The 23,281-nt window shown below is 38.5% G+C and overlaps 1 protein-coding gene across 30 annotated transcripts in view; it reads right to left on the bottom strand.

The window, feature by feature from the left end:
* NRXN3 (neurexin 3) overlaps window positions 1-23,281 on the bottom strand; it is a 998,348-nt gene that overhangs the window by 579,683 nt on the left and 395,384 nt on the right.

Below are 23,281 nucleotides of genomic sequence, written 5' to 3'. Positions count from 1 at the left end.
GCATGGACAGTTTAGGAATAGATGGAACAGCACCATATCTCTGTAAAAAATTCTTCAAAATCATTTTATTAGGCCATCTTAAAGAAGGATTTTACACAAGTTTTTCTTGTACCACCAAACCAGTGTTTCCGGCATAAAGTCTGATATTTAAGTACTTTCTTCCTTGGAAAACTATATTGGAAATAATCTGTGGAAATTACCCGTTTGTTCCCACAGATACTGAAAATGCAACTGTTCTCTTCTTTACTTTTCTACTCAGTCTATGGCAGAAGGCATGGGAGGGTAATGGTACCCTGTAACATAGATAAGCAATGTAATGGTATCCTGTAACATAACACAAATCTAACTTACTAAAAGCTATTTATGAGATCCCCATGTAGATGGGAAAATATTCGGTTAAATTTATCCACTTTTACTAGATAGGCAGAAATAATCTTTTTACCCAACTTCAACTTTTGCAAAATTTGCTAGGGAGATAATTTCCAAGTTCCTCTCACCACCATTTGGCAAGCTTAGAAAGAAAAAAAATGTTCTCTCTTGGGTTCTGCCCAATTTAACTCAAGAAGAGATAAAACAGTGTGATTCCACTACTTGCAGGGGAAAAAAAAACCCAAACAAAAAAATAGAAAAAAAAGCTTCCTGATGGTGTCTCTAGTCTCTTATCATACACTGTCATTCATTTACCACCATTTACACCACTAGATACTCCATACTCTCCTCTTAATAGTGAGGACATCTGTGGTGGCACTTCTCTCTGCAGAAATTATATGGCAGATTTCACTCCAAGGAATACTGGACTAGAAGGGAATGTACAGTTAGTTGAGCCTAGTCGAACAATTGCAAACATCCATGCTACTGCTACCTAGTCAAGCAGTCCAGAGTACCTTCTCTGCTACTTACCTACATACCCATGTCTTTGAAACATTTCCCTGTATCCTCTACTAAATTCAACATACCCAGCAAAGATTTTCTGGTCTTCTTGTTGAGATCAAGCTTTTCAGTTCAACATTTCAAGTTGAACATTGGCCCTTCTAGGTCTTGCAGTTTACCATCTACGTGGTATAGGACTGCATCCAGAACAGACTGCAATAATGTACTGCAGATGCTAAAGTGTCCAAGAAAAATATAAAGAGGAATTATCCATTTTCCACACTGCAACAGAACATTTTCATGTGGCGCTCCAAATCCAAAACGACAGACACTGTAATGGAAACTCAAACTTAGTATTTTTGACACTCACATGACAGCACTCATTTCAGGACTTGAAGGTAACTGTCTGTCTTCCCAAAGAAAATTACTAGCAGAAAGAGACATCTCTGAAAGAGAGGCACTAGTGACAAAAACAAAGAGGGGAAAAAACCAAACTGCTTAAGCAAGTGGAGCTGCTTCGTACCGGCACATTTGGACACAAGAGTTCTTCACAGCAGGTGCTTCATTATATGCACTGCCTCATGAGTCAACAGAGTTGAAGAGCCTGAGCAATACAAATCTCTAGGCTTTACACAATTCTTCATACAACTCCCACATTTGCTCCTTGAGAGCTCTTCACCACTTCATCCTGCAAAGCTCATTTACCTGTCATCATCCCCATCCCTACAACACTTATGAGACTTCTCTGATAAAAATCAACACATTCAACTCACACTGAGCAAGTATCCAGTCCTCAAAGACTCCAAATACATTCCAAGCTTCATAATCAGACATATATTCCTCTCTTCATGATATCTAGTAACAACTTGGTGGGGAGGGGGGGAGAAAGAAGTCTGGTTTGAGCTAAACCAGTGGTAAAATTACAGTACCATAAAAACAAACAAACCCAAACCCAAAACACCACCGAAACCACACATACAAAAAAGACCCAGTACTAGAAGGAAATAGAGGTTCCTGTTTTCACATAATGGATAGGAAACACTTCTGGGCCTTACGGCTTTTGTGGGAGGAAATGGAAGGGTTCTGAGAAACTATCATACCCTTAGAAATGGAGAAAAAAGCAAATAAACCTAAATTCATAACAGTACTTAACCATCATAAAGAGACAGTGTACAAGGTGTAGTTAGTATCATAACTGTTAGGTTTGGGCTGTAGTTACTCACCATGATCAGTTGAAAAGATTGTCCACAACATAAAAAAAAAACAACTGTTTAAAAGATATTTAAATAAAGCATTTATTGTGGTACTGAAAAAGAGCTATTTCTAGATGTCTTTAAAGCACAGCCAGTGAATGCTATATAACTACTACTCCTAAATGTAAGCAATCTAATAGCGTCAAGTCACAACTGTAAGTAGTAACAGTTTTGAGAAAATAAGTACAACAAAAATATATCTGTAAAATCCAAAAGAAAATGAGAATGAATGTAAGAATTCCCAAACAACTGCAAACAAAAGCAAACCCCGATAAAGTGCCCTCCCTTTCCTACAGGTGAAGAAATGAGAGTCCAAGAAGAACAGCCCCTGCGGAAGGGTAGAGAAGGATAACCAAGGCCACTTAACAGTTTAGGTGCTCAGCTGGAAAGGGAATCCAGCTCTAGAAGCTCCCAGTTTCCCTCTTTAAACAGGAGAAGTTATTACATAAATAACTTTGTTCAATAACATATATAATAAAGGTGGGAGAAGGAAGTTTAAGAATCCTATGCTTGTGATGTGCATGTCAGGTTTTGATTGGGTTTTTTTTTTGTTTTTAAATTTTTTACACCAGAAAAAACAGAAATCCCTTACGTAAGTTACCCTAAAAAAGCACCAGTAGGCCTTCAAAATACATATCCAGACATATTTTTAGTATTCTGTTTTATAGAAGTTACTACACATAAGTTTTAAACCCTTAAACTTTTTTTGTTGTTATTATAACTCTAACTTTAAATCCAAGTCTTAGTTACACAATTCCACTTGTGCAAAGCTTAAGAGACTATCACCAGCACTAAAATTGACCTAAAAAACGTGAGAGTTTTGAAAGTTAAAAGCCCAAGCCATTTTGGGGCAGAAATTGATGGAAGGGAAGCTCTTTAAGTGTTAGATACTTCCTTACCAAAAGGGTAAAGTCTTTATTCCTAACAATCTTAATGTTTGCTTGGTAATGACAAATTGTCAATTTACTTGTTGGAGAAGTCCTCTGAAATTTACATGTGCCTTTACACAAAATTCCACCGATCCTTGGATAGTCATCCTTTGAAAAGACTATTTCAACATTCATTCAGGGCATATAAAATCTTCTAGGAGCTAGAAGGCAGCAGGGAGATGTCAAGACTGTTTTAGTTTGGGAAAGGGAGAATGGCAGAATAGAGATAAATACTTGAAGAAACATGGACTAATTTTACATAGCGCTTCCCTGATTGAATAACCAACGATATCTCCTTTGCTTGTCCATAAATTAGCTTAGTTCTAGATAACCAGGCGAAGAGCTGCCCACATTATATTAGAAGGACTACATTAATGGCGTGGAGCATGTAAATAGCTAAATTAACTCCCCAATCCAGAACAATGAAGAGAGCATTAAAATAAGTCCCTTGTTGGTATATTGGTCTCAGCATGACCCCCACCAAAGCCACAAGAGTGAATCCTCTTGGCTGGATTATTGCATTGATTTTTAGCACCTCACAGTGGAATTTGCTGGGAATAGCAGGGAAATGAGAGGGAGCAGTGACACTGAAGGGATGAAAGTCCTCTGACCCTGTGTGATCTGATTTATCTCTGTAATTACAACCTTATACCACCTCACCTGGAGAGCTGCTGCAAGAAGCACTATCCAGTTATCTTCACTACACTTCCTAGGTATGTCAAAATAGTGAGTTTGTGAGAAGAACCTGCTAAGCAGTTTCCCAACCCTATCTGGCCTCTTAACTAGCTTTGAAGGAGAGGTACAATTTCCAGCTAACACGAAGACTTCCACAGCGATGAAAAGAAACAAATTTCACACAAATCTCCCTTAACAGCACTGCTTTTGCCCTGTGCTTTCCTATATTGTGCAAGAAGGTCCATGCAGGCTTAGAGTTTAAATAGATTTTTCACATCAAACACACTCTGGTCGTATTACAGCCAAGATGAGAATTTCAGTAATAACCACAATGAACAATAACTACAGCAAAGACCTTCCAGAAGGTTTACCCAAAATCATTGTTCTTTTGGCTGGCAGCACCATCCCAAATCTAAAAGCTGTAAACTCTTCAGAGTGGCTGGAAAAAATGGTATCATAATAGCAATCAGTAGCAATTACGAAGTATATTGTCTTAATTGTTCTAGAGATAAAAAAAGTATCACACAGGAGGCTTAGAAACTTACTTAAAAAAAAAAAGCACAAATGAGAAGCTAGGAGCAGACAAGAGTTTGTCCAGCCTAAAAGACAACTCTTCTTTGCAGACTAAGCCACATTGGGCTTTAAATAAAGTGCAACAGAATGCAAAATATAGTAGGCTACAAAACTCTGCAAAACATTCTCCAACTGTGTGTCAATGTTTTGTCTAAACAGACAGGCAAAAACTAAACAAATCTTTAAACTGCTGGAATTCCTTGGGTAGAAAAATTTTAATGCTTACATCTGCTCTGATTTAGAGAAAGCAAGACTTCCTTAAAGAATTCTACAGCCTCTAGAAACTAAAAAACACCTTTTACAAGAACAACAGAAGGAACCCCAATGAGATCAGCTAGCCCTGCACCATGGATAGGAGACCGGTTTTCTTTCAGTCACTCCTCAGCTTACTTGCAAACATGTCAGATGTCAGAGCAGCTCCCAGGTTCACCACTGAGGCTGAGACATTGGAGAGACTATTCATAAACAGTCTAACAGTATTTAATATTGGAATAGACCACATTAATCAGCACTACTGCATCTTTGTTTTACTTCCTCCCGTTCAGAGAATTGCAATAATACTACTAATATTATATATTATTATAAGAATATAGTATTATCAAAACTACTATAATGCTGCTTTGGTACTCCAAAGAAGTTAACCTCTACATATGTACCACAACAGAAAGGATGTAGAATTATTAATTGATTTTATTTAATTTGAAAAATATAACCAGAAGCAAAATTAAAAAAATATTACACATTGACTTCATGCTTAACAGTTATTGGTTTTGTCTCTTTAGTAAATAATAATTTATACTTACAAATTTCAGGTACTTGCAATGCGAGTTCTCAAAACATGAGAACTTAATCGGTATTTTGTGCAAATAAAAATATAACTACCATCAATAATTCTAGGCTTGCTTCAGTAACACTATGAAATAATAAAAAAATAAGACATCTGTATTGGCAGTAGGTTTCCCATTGGTAGCATACCAATAGCAAGTTATCCTTCAGAACATTCTCAACAGATAGAAGATAGTCAAGAGTTAAAGCCAAACTTACAAGAAAACTGAGATCAGCTCCTGTTCTCTTTTGAAGCTCTTTATCCAGTCCTACTTCTTACTTACAAACCTTTCTTCTCATGGTAGTAAAACTAGAGGGGGGGGGGGGGAAAGTGTCCTGGACTGAGGAATTCACAAACGATTTCAAAAGTATGCAACATTCTGTAAAATGAGAGACAAGGTAGACATATTCAGGTAGGCAGCAGTCTCAGTAGGTGGTAAAGTTCTGCCCTTCTTTACTTATCCAGCTGTCAGCATCTTCAAAAGCTGACTACCAAGCGCTGTAGGAAACATATAGATGGTTGAAACCATATTGAGGTATTGTGCCAACAAAATAAAAGCCATCTGTGCACCTTCCTAAAAATGGTCTTTTTAATTTAGTATTTCTGAAATTAAGTTCAGAGACTACATCACTGCTGCCTGCAGACAAAACCCACCTAGATTTCCAAAGACATCACTGAAAATAAGTCAGTTTCTCATTGGTTGTAAGAGGAGGGTGTGACTAGTGTGGCTCTCTTCCACTCTACCAGCATCCACAAGTAACAAATTATTTTTTATCCACAGCTAAGATGCTTAGTCCAATTAAGGCATATGGGTACATTATCCTTTCAAGCTTTAGTCTTCAAGAAATATACCAGAAATCCTAGAAAACAAATGTATTTCGGAAAAGAACATAACCTCTAAAAATCCTTATTTCATCATCCTTTATATGTTTAACTTCTTGAGACAGGTTCTTCAAAGAACTGACAACCACTAACAGCCTACTAAGATCTATACATTTAAGTAATGATCTCATGAGTCAACTCTAGCAAAGGATAGCATCTGTTAATTCGAGCTGTACTTGCCCTGCAATTTGTTCCTGTTGTTATAACAAGAAGCTACATGCATATATATGAAAGTACATACCATAAATGCCAACCATTACAATACCCTGTCTCAAGTTCTGTCCAAGGACTGAGATTAAATGTTTTGCCCGAAATGAATTAGATTTATCTTTCCATGTTCCTCAAAAAAAAAACCAAAACAAACCAAAAAACACAGAGCAGAGCACAAATGATCCTTCCACAGCTACACAAGGTGTAAGGCGTAGCAGTGTATGACGGGAACTCCTTTCAGCCACGAAAAAACTCACTACCTCTCTGGGCCAAGATTAGATAGATCCTACCAACACAAATTCACGTTATCATCACAATTTCAGGTCTCATCATTGAATAATTATTTACATTATTTTTTTTTCCATCACCACATTTGGAAAACAGATCCAAGACAAGATGTAGGCTTCCTTTACAAAACAGATTCTTCACTAAGACATCAGCAGTCACTTCAAAGAAGCACATGATTAGATAGGGAAGCAGTATGCATATTATAATACAATGGCTGTTGGGCTTCCAGACTAGTGTGTCTGTATGTCTGGCTTGAACTACTGTGAAGCAATCTCTCACACAAACTAGGATTATCTAAGGCATCAGCTATAAGGTATTAGATACTGTGAAACAACATTATATGATTTTTCTTTTCAAAGTTATCCTCATGTAGTGCTCTCACTACTTCTACAACTCACACTGAAATTGGACTTGTTGGACAGAAATATTTAGAAAAGTTTTTCCAAGGAACGCTTTTCAAATATGAGTTCACAAAAGTGACGTGGTTGAGGTTGAACGTTTTGTTTACAGGCTGGAGAAGTGGGCCTCTGAGAACCTCATGTGGTTCAACAACGCCAAGTGTAAGGTCCTGCACCTGGGTCAGGGCAATCCCCTATTTCAGTAGACAGCGGGGGATGATGTGATTGAGAGCAGCCCTGCAGAGAAGGACTTGGAAGTGCTGGTCGATGAGAAGCTCGACATGAGCCAGCAATGTGTGCTCCCAGCCCAGAAGGCCAACCGTATCCTGGGCTGCATCAAAAGAAGCATGGCCAGCAGGTTGAGGGAGGGGATTTTGCCCCTCTATTCCTCTCTTGTGAGACCTCATCTGGAATCTGTGCCCAGTTCTGGAATCCCCAACATAAGAAGGATATGGAGCTGTTAGAATGGGTCCAGAGGAGGGCTACTAAGATGCTCAGAGGGCTGGAGCACCTTCCGTATGAGGACAAGCTGAGAGAGTCCTGGAGAAGAGAAGGCTCCAAGGGGATCTTATAGCGACTTTCCAGTACCTGGAGGGGCTACAGAAAAGCTGGGGAGGGTCTATTCGTAAAGTCTTGTGGGGATAGGATGAGGTGGAACAGATATAAACTGGAGAGGGTCAGATTTAGGCTTGATATAAGGAAAAATCTGTTCACCGTGAGAGTGGTGAGACACAGGAACAGGTTGCCCAGGGAAGTTGCGGATGCCCCATCCCTGGAGGTGTTCGAGGCCAGGTCAGATGGGGCCTTGGGCAGCCTGATCTAGTAGGAGGTGTCCCTGCCCATGGCAGGGGTGTTGGAACTAGATAATCTTTAAAGTCCCTTCCAACCAAAACTATTCTATGATTCTTTGTTTAAATGTTGACTTGATCAAAATAGGGTTCCCTGAGATATAGCAGAAAATAGCAACATGCAAATCCTATGAATAAATTAGTATTAATGACTTTTAAGCAAACCCAGTCAGAATGTTACCATTGGCTCCACCTTTTGTTAAAAAAAATGTGCAATTAGAGGGAAAGGAGTTGTGGGCAATTTTCACAAATGTTTACCACTATACGACATTGTTTAAAAAAAAAAAAAAAACCAAAAATCACTTCTCTGCCAACTCCTGTCTACCACTGAAATACAGACCAACATGGAAACGGAAAATCAACTTCTTTCCATTAACAGCTAACAATTTTCCTCACAGTGTAAAGCAGATGGTTATCCTAAAAGTTCGTCAGTTTAACTTCTAGGAAAATCTTGAGCTGGCCACTACCATGCTACTACATAACTGAGAGGTTCTGTAAACACTTTCCTAATGAAAATTAGCTCCCACACAAATTCCTCATTTAAATCTGTATTTTAATAAGGAACTCTTCATGATGGGGAGCAAGCTAACAGAATTTTCAAGTCTCGTATCATTCTCCTACGACAAGAATGATATCTTGTATTACCACTAAATAATAAATCTTTTGAGCCTCCATTGGAGGAGGTAGTGCTACCACTTCTTTCTTCCTACTTTAGAAATGCAGTTTTCAGCTACATTTGTCCATCTCCTCATTGAGATAACCTCTACAAATGGGAACTCCTCAACATTCCGTGTGCCAATTAAGTGTGCTGTACTGTTTCCTATGTTGCCAATGCTAGGTTGTGTGGTGGGATTACAGGTTGGTTGGTTCCCTGCAGCAGGATCGGTGAGCAGGAGAAGCCATCCATCATACACAAAAGCAATGCAGCTTAGAAGCATTTTTTGCAGAAGAAATTGTGAAGGAAAAACCGGGTAAAACCCAACAAACATAGGGGATCCAAAGAGGACAGTATCAGTAGTCATTATCAACAATCTAACATTAGGCTATTCAAAAGCATTTGTAGCCAAAGCTTATGGGTGACTGAACAAGTGATTATCCCAGACCAGTTTCCATGCATCACAGAGAAATATTTTGTACTATTGCTTCTCTACTATAACACAGTAACATTATTAGCATCTAAAGACATTATTTTCCTCAATACGTATAAAATAGACAGATGCAGTATCCCTAAATATTACAAAATACCGACATTAATATCTCCTTTGTGAACAAAGCTGACTTCAATGTTTGTCTAAGTACACACTGGTCTTTACAATACGGATATAATCTGCTTTGCATAATATTGCCAACACTGTATCAATAAACATCACTTAACTGCATATCAGGTGAAAGACTGCCACAGTCACTTGGGAATACTGATCTACATATGTCCAAAATACAAAAATCTACCGTTTTCATGATGACCTCATCACACAGTTGAAGATAATTAGATGAGCATAATACTCAAAGATCTTTTGGTAAATAAAGCAACCACCCAGATGGGTCACATCACAATGGAACAGTTACACTGCAGACTGGATCTTTCTTCTCATTTGCAGTCAACTTCCTCCCTGACATTCTGAAAGAACCTACAGATAGCATTTCTGATGCACAAATGATGAAAAAAGCACTTTCCCTGAACAGCCACCACATAAGGCAATCCTTCACCTGCCTCTCTGTGCAAAACTTGACACCACATGCAGAATCTCCACTCTGTCGGAAGCTTCTCACTCACACTTTGGACAGCATATTCAGCATAAAAGTGCAGTAAGCAAAGTGTGCGTTGCATATACATAGATGCACACATACAAATCTACTTTTTGTATTCTTATTGCACAATAAGCAGACACATTGGCATTGCTGAAAGCATATAGCAGTAGCATTGACATCAGCTTCTGAGAAAAACAAGAGGCTCTAAAACTGTTTCTTATAGTTTGAGTAGAATGCTTTCACAGTGGGTTCATAAGCACTTTGAAGATAAGAGACTGTGCTTCTTCAGTTGTTCTGGTGCCTTACATCCTCATAAAGACTTTCTATGGATTAGTACCTTTTGCAGATGCTGATAACTTCAGCAGAGTAGTCACCACAAGCTCTTACAGTAAGCCTGAAGTTGCTTAAATATTCACAGTAGTTTCCAAAAATATATCTCACAATAGAGCGGTCAGATTCTTTGCACCAGCATTTCTGCTACTCAAACAGAATAGTTCCCTGCCAAGACATTCACACACTCTTATTTTAAAGATTATTTTGTAAGCTGCATCAGTTTGGGGAAACTTCTGAAATCTTTACATCATTTTACACTATCTCCTTAAGCTTCCAGAAGGATTTCTAATGTTGTCTATAAGCTGCTGCTGCCTCAAGGAATGTGTGTTGGATTCTGTGGGAAAAGTACCTAGAAGACTTCAACATATTGTGTATTTACTGTTTTGTTTCATTTACAAAAAGAGATCTTCTAGAAAAATAAACATGATGCGCACCCACTGGGCAAGGTGCCATATGTGCATGGAGGAATAGATGTGTATTTCTACATACATATTCATGCACACTTAGCCTGGATGCAGTATTTTCACTAGACTGAATTGTATACACATTCACTTGTCAATTATGAAAAGTATGGTGGAAAGCTAGTATAGGTTTCATTTTGCTTTCCCCCCCACCCCCTACCCCCCAGCTTCAGGAGCAAAATTACACTGAGTCATTGCACAATCTGCTTCTCAACAACCAGCCTTATACAGTGTACTTTAGAAGAAAAAAGAAAAACAGAATACCACCAAACATTCTAAAATAATGATACGGCACACACAAAAAATCCCAGGCACTGTTGAGAGTCTCAACCTTTATTACTGTCAATATCAACTGATTTCAGTAGTTACAAGTGGAAATTGTTTTCTAATTCACCATCTGTGCCACTATTTTCTCCTTCACTCTGAGGCTACAAAAATGCATTTCACTACGTCAGGCAGTAGCTCCTAATCAGTATTCTGTTACTTACTGCTCTCACTCTTCAATTATTTTCTTCAGGAATATTTTACAAAAGCTCTGGTCTAAGTACACATGACAGCTTTCCAAATCCCCAAAGTACTCAAACATGTTATTCTTTGCAATTACCCAAGAAGTCTACAGAGCCTAGGCAAATTCAATCAAATATCAGAATACCGCCAACAATAGGAGCAAAACAACTGCTTACGGATAAGAAAATTATACTTATTAAAATTTTAAAGAATCACTTCAGTGAGTTCCTTAAAAACAATGACTGGTTTCATTGCTTTGAGCAAGTCATAACCTTTAAACTACAGTGGAAATCAAGTATAACACTGAAAAAAACCAAAAATCCACCAAAACAAAAGCACACAAACTAATGAATAAAAATTGAATTTTGAAAGAAGTAAACACGTTTCACCTGACCTAAGCTATCCAGTGCAAGTAAAAAATGCGTCACAGCACAACGTACACGGACACAAATGCAAAGCCATTTTTATTTCATTTTTTTCATTTACAAACTTACAAGCTGGTCACATTTTCATATAGAATACAAAATGTGTTTCCTATAAGCCAACATCACTTAATGCAACTACACCAAAGGAGTATCATTGCCTAGCTCAGCATCTGAAAAGCCTGCATAGGCCTCCTTTTCAGGGTTTGAGTTCCATTGTCCAAAAATTACACTTATATTCTTTTAGTCCAACATAAGCATTTTCTTCCAATTAGCCCATGCAGACAGAAAAAAAAAAAAAGCATACATTCATGAAAAGTGCTGAGCGTTGGAAAAAAAAATTAAAAACAGCTCAAACCCATACTGTCACATTTCTCTTAAAAGTGCCTCAATTATTGCATTCTGCAGTCATTTTGAAACTGTTTCCATTATGCTTCATATTTGAAATCCTTTTTGAATGGTCATGAAACCTTTACATACAGGCAATTACTTTTTTCCTCTTCAGCTTTCCAAAGCAAGCATTTATTGCTGTAAGCTGTCTATTCGCCCTTGTGTAAAACGAGACCTTCAGAAGGCTAGGATAGTACTTACAGTGTGGCCTTTTTGTCTGCTTTTCCACAAACCACATATAGTCTTCTTCAGACTATTCAGATTCTGAACAATCAGGGTAATTGCTGATTTCCATCAACAGTCCCAGTCTGCCATTATGCCAGCACAAAACAGGACTTGTTGCCTCTGCTTTTACTCTCTGCACTTACCTATTTGTATGTCTACAAAGCAAATCGAGTTAGCAAAACACTGAAACATGCATCTTGTATTAAAAGAAAAAAATAGACAGAGAATAGGCCAAGCCACATCATCAATATTAAACTGAGATCAGCCTCTACGAATAAAATGACAGAATGTTTATTCAAGTATGAAGGAAGCCTAAAGAGTGAGTTTAAAAAGGTCTAAAAACTCATATGCATAGTTTATGAATGGAAATAATTAGCTCTGTGTTTCATAGCTAAACTCCTATTTCTTTCCTTTCCCAGTGCTAACCATTTTTACCGCATACATAAAAAGCAACAGATAAAAAATGAACTAAATTGGCTGTATGCTGTGCAATGGTTTAGGTGATGTACTAGTGGCTTATTGCTCTGGGCTTTTGTTTTCCTCACCATGGTACAGTGACACCCAAGCTCAGATCTCAAAAAGCTGCAGTCCTGTGGTACCTCCCTATCAGCTAGTGTTTCTCTCTCTTCGTCGAGGACCAACCTAATGTCATTTGTCAGAAAGTGCACTGTGAGGAGGGAGCAGATAGCCCTACGAGGTCTGCAGACCCGTAATTTCTAAAGGACATGTTCCACACCTTTTCCTTTCTAAACTATAAAAGGAAAAAAAAAAAAAAAAGGCTTAGCAAGGAACTCTGCACTAAACAAACCTTTAATAGAGACTAAATATATTAACATAACAAAAAAGTTAATGGCTTTAGAACTACACAAGAGTAAATTAAGATAAGATAGAAAGAAACAGCTTCTTAAAACTAAATGTGATTTTGAAAAGGAAGTACTAACTGGAAAAGTTATGAAAGGACAAAAAAAAGAATATTAAAAGACAGATTAAATAATACTTCCAATGAAGCAACACAGGAAAAAAGTCTGCAGCACTTGCAGCACAAGTCTGGTCCCTACAGCCACAAACCCTCAGATTTACAGATGGGGAATGCAGAAGGGGAAGTGACAGCATTGAAGAGGAGCACTGGTTTATCTATTAGTAACCATTTTTATCACATACCCTTTAACAGGAACACTTAGGTTAAAACAGACCTCTTGAGCTCATCTAGTCCTATGGCTATGCTTAAAGCAAGGTCACGTAAAGCAGGTTGCCTAGGAGAAGGTCCAGTCACATTTTTAATATCTCCAAATGTGGAGACTCCACAATCTCTCTAGGTAACCCGTTTCCACGTTTGGACACCCTTAAAGTAAGGAGAATAATAATAATTAAAAAAAGGTGGTTTTTTTTTTTCTTACGGTGTTCACATGGAATTTTCCTACTCTTTTATTTGTCTTATCTTTTCCTGTCACTGGGCACTGTTGAGGAAAGCCCAGCTCAGTCCTCTTTAGTCCCTCCTGAATCCTCTTGTGCTCTTCTTCATTCCCCCGCAACTTCCCCAAATCATATCTAAGATGACTTAGCAGGTTTGCATTCATCTGTGCAAGTTTCCTGTTGCTTTTCCTTGATTTTGCACTTGTTTGGGATGGAACTTGCTTGAGCGTGGAAGAGGTGAACTTCAAATATCTACCAGCTGTCCTATACTCCTTTTCTCTCCAGGGCAGTAGCCCATGTGATTCTCCCAGGCAAATCTCTGAAGAGGCTGAAGTTTAGGGTTGTGGTCCTGCTTTCTGCTCTGCTCCCTAGACTTAGGTTCTTGAACTCCATCAACGCATGGTCAGCACAGCCAAGTCTGGCCCCAACTTCCACATTCACAACCACTTCTACCTTGTTTGTAAGTATCAGGTCCAGCAGGTCCTCTTCCTTCTTATGATCTGTATCAGGAAATTGTTATCAACACACTCAAGAAATGGTTTTCAGGCATACTGTATTGTCCTTCTGAAAGATATGGTGGTTAAAGGTCTCCAAGAACCAGGGCCTGTGAATGCAAGACTTCTTCCAGTTGTTTGAAGTCAGCCTCATCTGTATCTTCCTGATCAGGAAGTCGATAGCAGAGCTCACTACAATAGCACCCATGTTGGTCTGCTCACTAATCTTCACCCATAGACTCTTGGCTGAGTCCTGACTGGTCCCAAGGCGGAGCCCCACATGTAACAGCAGCTCTCTCCCATTGAGGGCAAATCCCTCTCCTCACCTTCCCGGCCCGTCCTTCTCTCCATTATAGCACTCCTGTCACACCAGCCATCTCACCATACCTTCATAATCCCAGTGAGGTCATAGCTCTGTTACTGCATAAGTTGTATATGGACTTCTAACTCCTGGTTTGGTCTCAAGCAAATGTGCTGCACAACTGAACCTCTCCCCACCTTCCCAAGAAGTTGCCAGACATCTCTCCATAATGCCATCAAATGCAACAAGTATGCAAATACTCAATGAATTCAGCATAACAACACAAGAAATATTCCCTTTCACCATCTATTAGCTCATTCAGAAACATATCCATAAACAGAAGTAGCACAGTATATTACTCATGGTTGCTACTATCTATAAATAAAGGAACCTGACAAGTTCAGAAGGGGAAAAAAAAGAGGCAATAACACAAAATGATGAAATGAAGAAAGATGAGGCCTAAAGCTCTGTTAAAAAAAAAAAAGTGATAATATAAATATACCCCACAGATATGAGTATGTGTGAAGGAAAACAGATAAAACATTCAGTTTATGCAACATATGTGACAAGATGTTAAGACAGTTTAAGGAAGTATTCTTCCACCTAACAGACAAAAAACGATTGTACAAATTTGGATGGGTGTTTGTACATGCACCCTGCTAAACAAAGTCAGTAAAACACAGCATGCAAAAGAAGTTTCTGTTACCCTCCTGCAATGGCACGTCTCTGTTTTTTCAGTTTGGTTTTTTTTTCCCTCCAAAGAAGATTGAAGACAACACAAAAATACTAAATTTGAAAGGGATAGCTGGATTCTCCTCTCATCACAGATAATGAATGGGATACAAATACCCTCCCTTCTACATACAATTTTAATTCAAATTAAAAGAGAGAGATAAACATTGCGTTTGATTGTATGCCTACAGAATCATTGCCTCCTACTGTCCAATCTCCAACGCTAGATCCACACAGACTGCCTAGGAAATGGTCATTACACTGCACGGTGGGCTGCACATTAGAAGGCTTTTCTCAAAATAGAAAGCTTAGATTTGCTTATCAAAACTTTTCCACTCTCAAGGTTACGTTTAGACCGCAGTTTGTGCTGCAAACATCACATCATGTTTGCAAGCACTGTCACAAGTACTGGTTATAATCTGGCATCAGCAGATGGCTGTTCAGTACAGACTAGCCACACACAGGTGCCCATCTTATGTCTCAGGACCATCGTGGAGCCTGCTCCAACGCCCTGCTGCCATTTCTGTCCATATTGGTATGCCAGCAATATCCAAGCTAACCTGAAACGAGCTAGTCTAAAGTTAGCTTGGAAACCATCAGAAATATATATCCACAGGAAGGTCTCTGTCTCCCAGCAGCTACTGAACTTTACTACCCCTGCTGTTTTCATGGCAGCTGCTTCAAGGGCAGCACCTTGGCAGTACAGCCCCATAGCTCTACTAATAATCTGAAAGGTATTTTCTGTGCAGTTTACGTGCTTCCTCAGATGGTCTTTAAGGGTATGAGATTGAGAAAGGCGTCCTGCCACAGCCCAGGCTCCAGAGCTTTCCTCTGGCTGCCAGTCAGTCTGAAGTCTGAAGGCTGAGCTACTAGCCCAAATATTTCCATGTAAAAGGAACAGCATTCACTTACTTAGCTTCTAACATGACCAATATGCAGAAACATTTTTGTTGGATCCTGGAGTTCTGTAATCTTACTAAGAAGTGCAATGAAGTCAGCCCAAATTAGTCTCCTATAATAAGCTTCCCCTTTGTGTTAGCAGCAGCCAGCACAGATATCACATTTCTGCAACTACAGGTTTCAGTTAATAAGCTAGAAGATATGCTCTATTAATTATGAATAACGTACAGTCGAGGACTCACAGTTGAGCTGCTCGAGACCAGCATACACATGAAAGTCAGACCTCTCCAACTCTTACGCACTGTAATGCTTTTAGGCTTGCAATAGTAAAATCCCTGACTCACGGCCTTGAAAGATCAATTTCAGTTTCTGTTGAATAAAATGGTATAGTAAACTAGAGGGAAAGGCTCAAATTGCTTTTGAATTTTGGAGTGATCATCATTGTTCATACTACTATATTGTTATGCATATGGAGTTGAAGAGAACACGGAGAGAAGAATATTTAATCTATATTAAGAAAAATGTTATTTTGTTTAAGTGCAAGCATTCTGTAAGAATAACGAGTACAATGATATGATTAATTCCTTCCCAGAACCAGTTTACTGTTGGCTACATTTTCCTCCTGTCAAGTGTCACCACGCTGCCCATTAGATGTACTTTTAAAACACAGCTGATCTCCAGCCAAGCAGAGACAAGACGTGCACCAGACTCTCTCTGTGCACACAAACTACACACGGGTGCTATGTCGCTAGATGGAGCTCATTGCCTACCAAAGCCATAACACATTACAGAATTACAATAAAGCAGGAGTTGGAGAAACAATGTAAATCAACCAAATTTACATTCAGATAAGCTATTTAGGTTGTTTGCTTTCTTGTTTCATTTTTTAAAATGGTTCCACGTGTTCGTCAGAATAAATCGCAACAGATTGACAGAACACAGAGAGAGTAAATGGAGGCACAAAGGTAAGCCTCCTTTCCTCAGTTCATTCCAGTTTACGCATATAATCCCCACAGCTGACTGATCTCTGTGCAAAGGATTTCATGCCTTAACTGCATGTTTCTGGAGTTAATCTTTTCCACTGAAGTAAATCCAAATTATAATTCCTACTTTATTAGATGAGAAAACTGAAAGCTAGAAAGCTCAGGGCTAAACATGAAAATCTGAATCCATTTTCAAGATCAATTCTATAGTCGCAGTATAGAAGTATACTCAATACATTCCAAACTTGAGCTGGAATTATGAAATGTTGGGGTCCTACAAAAATTAAACCTCAGTAGGCCAGATCAAACTTACCAACTCCTATGGATTTCACTAGCAACGACACATCTATTGCCTCTAAGGATTCACACTTAAAAGATCTGTGTTTTATAGCTTTGCTAGTCTTTGGAAAAGATCTAGGTTTACAGCCCTTTGCTTAAATCTTAAAAAGGCTTTTTCTTAATATCAAGAATGGTAAATGGCTCCAGAAAGAATTCCTATCTACTCTTATGTTTAAAGACTAGGATGCAATGTAGTAAGACTTGTTAAAACCAGAGACTTGCTTCTCCTCAATATCTTTTTTACCCATGGCTGGGCAGAGAAAAATGCACAGCTGAAAGAGGGCTATTCTCGATGGCAAAAACACAGTGCTGAGTGTATAGAGGTTTCTAAAATAAGACAACTGTGCTTCATAAATTGATGTTGTTAGAAGGGTTTGGAGAAAACAGCATTTTGCAGTTAATGAACAGCTTTCCAAACGCTCACATAGCCTCACTTGCAATTTACACATAAAAAATGTCTTACAGCCGATTAAAGAGGAGTAGAAAGGACACCAAGTCCAAGAAAGTAGTATGCCTTTACTTTGCACACACTGCTTTCACAACAAAAGACTCCCCAAACTGTAAAACATGAAACCAATGGCACTTCAGACATTGGTGACCCTCTTCAAAAACTGACAATCAGATCAGATATTTCAGGTAAAACTGGCTTTAAGCAGATAGGAGAAAACAGGCGAACAAAACCCAGAAATCATCATAATGGGCTCTTCACTGCTCACAGTACCCTCTGCCTGAGATGATCCAAAGTAAAGAGCCCTGATGTAGGTACAAAGTTGCTCTACATAACTTCAGAGGTATCTGTGTACATGAGAAATATCTTTCAAGCCCCTACGATGGAAAGGCTGGCATAAAAATTAAATGAGTGCAAGTCTGATATCTCCCCTATGTATATTCTATTCCATGAAAAGAAAATTATAACCTAATCCTAGATGCACTTTTATCCTGATGAATTTTCCATTAAAGAGCTGCAGTTAAGCTCTTTGCCTTGATGCTATCATGCAGTAATGAGTTTCACTGCTTAGTTATGAAACATGACAAAAGCATTTTATTTTATCAATTACTGTTGAATCTGCTGCCTTTCAGTTTTAGTTACATGTTTTGGGTTCTATTACTTCAAGAGAAAAAGGAGCACCCCATGTGTCATCTTTGCACCATTCTTCAATCTGAGTAGCTCTGTCATTGTCTGCCATTCACACCCTATCTAATTGATATACTCTCAGTATCTCCAAGAAATATGACTTCGTTGCCAACCTTTTGTCATCACTAGTTTCTGAAAAAAAAAGAAAAAAAGCAAGAAAAGATTATACTGTCAGGAATTTTCCTATTGTAGCTAAGTTTTACTTAAACAGGTAAATATATTCAGAATCACAGAATATTAAAGATGAAAAAGAGGAAGACCGATTGCATCAAATGGAAGGAAATGCCTCGTTGGAAAGTATATGAAAGGCAAATAACAAACTACAATCAAACATTAAGCACAGTGAGTCTATACCACATATGTAGCAAACTTGGCAGGTAGCAGACAAGCTCTAATCCACTTAATCCAGCATCATTTTCAAACGTGGCTATTGCCAGAGGCAGTGGCATAGCTATAAGAAGAGCAAGAGTGGCACATTGTTCTCTACATCAGGTCTCTTTCCAACCTTTTTTGTTGTTAGAGGTTCACTGTGAGGCATCATATTCCCCCAAACCTCTACAATAACCAGTGAAATAGAATCTAATCATCTATACAGAAGACTGATGCTTTTAAACCTCAATAAATTCTCAAACTGAATGATTGCTACAGCTTAATGAAATATTTGAAAAGTATTTTCTTTTATTAATTTTGCATTTTATATCCTCCATTTTCATCAGGATTTTGTTAGGTTTTTTATTGGTTTCATAAAGCTGCATTTCCTGTATCATTCATTATTTTAAATACTTTGGTCCTTCCTTACTTTTGCTCTAAAATAGTTACAGTCTTAAAATTTGAAAAGCTTTTTCATATCCTGACTTCACACAGTTCCATGATATGAAATGTTTAGCTAGAAACAATCACAGATTTTCAAAAACTGAGAACTATTTGTGAAGCAAATAAAATCACAAAATTACAGATGCCAAGCAGCTGTAAGATTACAGAGAACCCCCTCCTCACAAAGTCAGAATTTCAAGCATTTGGAAATGTATTCTTTTATAACTAGAAAGAAACTAGTCCTAAAAAAACCATAAAAATAAAAAAGGAATATTATGTTTTTAAATGCCTTGCATCTCCCAGACCCTGCGAGTTCTAACATCAAAGCCTGAATTGCTGTGCATATTTATATCTAATAACTAACTGGAGACTTGAAGTGGATTTTGCCCCTGTCTTTTCCCCTCCCCTGTTTAAACTAAAACCTGTAAAGCTTTTCCAATGAACAATTTTGATTACTCCAGCCTCCAATGGATTCTTTTTTCCTCCGTCTAATTCCTTGTCCTCAAGGGGAATAAAGGGCAGAGAATAAAGCGGCCTCTCTAGTCCTTTATGTTTCAACTCAAAAAAACCCATTAATAAAAGACCCTGGAGTGCTGTGAAATGGAGGGAAAAAAATAAATAAAAATTGAAGAGAAGCAGTCAAAAAACCCTACAGTCCTGTTGGCGACTACCCAGCATTAACACATTCAGGATATAAGAAATTTAAAAACTAAGTAGTATTTTAATATTACTGCTTTTTAGTCTGATCTGTTTCCCTTCTCCAATTGCCTTCTGCCTCACTTTATGCTAGAGGAGAGGAGAAAAATCCATTCTGTAAATGACAAGATGATCTAGTAATCCCTAGATTAATCTCTCAGCCCTCAGCCTGCATATGGGGTTGCTTTTGACAGCTAGCCACTGCTAGACACCAAGATCTCTCTAGTAGCAGAAAGTGCACCGAGGAATTCCTGACCAGCTCATCCTGCAGCACGTTACTCCTTCTCCACAAAAGGATCCATTTAGATAAGAAGATTACTATGAACACGATTACTTGAAATCTAAGCCACAAGACTTGTTTCCACCTTCAAGACAACTATATTCACCTTGAACAGATATCAGTAGTCACCTAAGTGAATGTCAAAATAGTTACACTTCACTGGGTAAATAAACAAAAATATTTTACTTGCTACTGCATCCACCTCCCAGGTGAAGCTACACTACAGTGTAACACAGCCAGTAAAGATTGTCATTGTTAAGAGCAGCCGAAGTAGGAAAAACTAGAAATTTGGTGATAAGCGATACCCTTTAATGTTCCCATCCTCTCCAAATTCCAGTGAATGGAGACAGGCTGCTTTTGCAAGCCACACAGGTAGCTATTCAATCAGAGGACAATCACACAATGTATCAGCATCACAACAGTGTTGTTACTCAAGCAAATACCATATCAAATCATATTAAAAATGTCAAAATGAAAAAATATAGATTGCTTTACTACCTGGATATCTGCAGTACGTGCACCCTGTGCTCTCATCAGCAACAGCTAGACCATATTTATCTTCCCTCTGCCTTGTTCTTGCCCAGGCCATTCAATTTTATTTAGCATACCATGCAGCTGCCTAAACGTGCATGTCTTGCATCAATTAAAATAATACTAGTATTATCTGAGATATCTGTGCAGGACTGGTAAAAGAACATTGGGGAAAGCCACACTCTTCTGGAGTTCCATTTGAAGGCCAGGAGGGCTAGTTGAATCCCATCCCTATTCAGCTCTCCCAAACCAATGGTTTGGAGAGGCTGGAGACAGCCTGTACTCCTCCCCTGCTCCTCCAGCTACAAGCATTCCTCCCAGCAGAATATGGGTGAGAAAAATTGTTGCTGCATAAGTGAGGTGATCAGGCTTTGGGAGAGCAGCTTATGCAGAGGGGAATGCTCCAAGGACACCACTGAGGCTGACTGTCACTTCTGAAAGAAGGAACCCTGTGCCTTCTACAAAGGTGGAAGAGATTAAATGGGTCCTCTCATCCATACTTCATTCTAGAAAAGAAACACCTAGCAACAGTTTTTCAACATATGAAATCAGCCGGGGCCCAAGGGGACTGGCCTAGGGCTGGAAAACATATTTATCCAGATCATCACTCCAGATTCTGATGACATAATTTAACTTGAAGGTAGAACAATGGGTTTTAGTCTTAGTAGTATGAAACGCTGAAAATAATGGCTCCACAACCAAATGGAAACCAGTTAGCCATGGCATCACCAGCAGCCCTGCAACTTAAAACAAATGCAAATTTTGAAGCATCTCAGCCATGCTAACAGATGATACAGCCTGACAAAATCACAACTTGGTAGGAAGAGCTATAGACAATTTAACGGGTAAAAATATGTAGGCTCACACTCTGAATGCCTGACTTGGAAGAAATCACAGTGAATTTCAATATCACCACATCCATGCACTCATAGCAAGAGAAAAACCTTATAAAATCATAGGTTAAACTAGTGTATGCAGTCCAATTCATACCTTTGCTATTCTAGTGGAAGACAAATATTCCACGGAAATTCCTATATTGTTTTTGAAGGGACATGGTGAGGGGGGTTTATGCTTGTTTGTTTAAAATGTAAATCACTTTTGCCAGATAAAATGAAAATTAAAGTCTAATTTTTGTAAACATTAGTCTGAATGCTAACACAAACTTATTGTATTTCAGTCCTTCCACTTCTGTCTTCCTCATCTCTTCTTTGCACTCCAATCTGAAAAGGCAAGTTTGCTACTCCATAACAAACACGAAGATGCATTAAATCCTCCTGCCCACAAAATGAATATTCCATTCCATCCAGCTCTTCAAGCACAGCATGTTGTTCACTACTACCAGCTAAAGAGCTCACCTAGAGTCTACAGATCATTGCATACATGGATAACATCAGAATCAAGCCCAGAACAAGGTCATGAAAGAGATTAAGGAGGAGCATATGTCATGTGATGAGAGGGTGAGAGAACTAGGACTGTACAGCCTAGAGCAGAGGGGGTTCTGGGAGGCATCTTATTAATGCACATAATTAACTGATGTGAGGGAGTAACAAAGACTGAGTAGTGCCCAGTGAAGAGACAAGAGGCAACAGGCACAAATACAATCCGAACTAAAGAAAAATAACTCACCCAGACAAAAACACTCCAACTTCAGCAGTTTTGCTCTAAGGGTGTTGAAATACAGACATAAATTGCCAATAGAGATTGTGCAGTCTCCACTTTTGGAGACAGTTCAACCCAACCAGATATGGCCTTGGACAACCTGCTCCAGGTGACCCTGACTAAGCAGGGAGATTCAACTAGATGATCTGCCAGTGTCCCAATCCCAAATACTTTGCAGTTTTGACATTTATTTTTGGTCATCATATTTTTTTATTACAAAAAAAATAAATTTTTATTAATTTCAGTGGTAGTGAGGTATAATAGAGGACTCTTCAACAGAGTACCTGCTCTTCTGAGATGCAGTTAAAGTAAAGATATCTTAAAATTTATGTCTCCAAAAAAAGCAAAACAGAACACTGCTTACAAAAGACAACTTAAAGGCACCTTGTGTTTGGGACAACAGTTTTTTTGTGTAGTGCCTGGTTTACCAGTTAATTACATATCTGCTGGACAATAAAGTATCAACCATTTTCCTTCCTTGATTGTGTTATTCCTAGTAACAAGACCACACTTAATGAAAGTCCTAGTTTTCTAACAACATAGGTGCAGCCAGAATATCCCACATTCTCAGCACTGCACCATCCAACTCATCCAAACCAATGACTTGCGTTTTTTGTTTTATGTTTACATTTTCTTTTTTTATTTGTTCTTTGGGTTTGGAGAGTTTTGATTTTTTTTTAAATAGAAATTAAGCCTTTTGGACCCTAAATGAAATTGTAGTGACCAGATGGGTTAAAAACACTGCATTTCAAGTCTGTGATTGGCTAGCAAGGAACGGCTGAAGCAGAGGTCAGTAATTTTCAATTGAAATATATACAGAATATAGCATAAAACCTTTACAAGACCCAGCAAGCCCTTCTGAGGCCATATGAACTCTCAAGCCCACAGATAAACGATATTGCATGCACCTTCCTTGATTTCAGATGTTAGTAATAAGAATAGGGACAAGAGAGGAATTCACCTTACCTTTTTCAGAAGCACCATCTGCTGATGTTTTTGCAGAAGCATTTTATGAGGAATCATTTAAGATTTCACCATGGAATACTACTGAACACATACCTACTTTTGGTGCATATGTCCATTCCTCCATCACCTACTACAAATCAGCTTCAGGGGTATAAGACATCAGGCATAGGACCTCTAACCAAAGTAGAAAAAGTACCGGA

Source organism: Cuculus canorus, chromosome 5, assembly GCF_017976375.1.
Source record: "Cuculus canorus isolate bCucCan1 chromosome 5, bCucCan1.pri, whole genome shotgun sequence".
Lineage (NCBI taxonomy): Eukaryota > Metazoa > Chordata > Aves > Cuculiformes > Cuculidae > Cuculus > Cuculus canorus.
The sequence above is the reverse complement of the archived record's forward strand: the minus strand, read 5'-3'. Positions and strand labels throughout refer to the sequence as shown.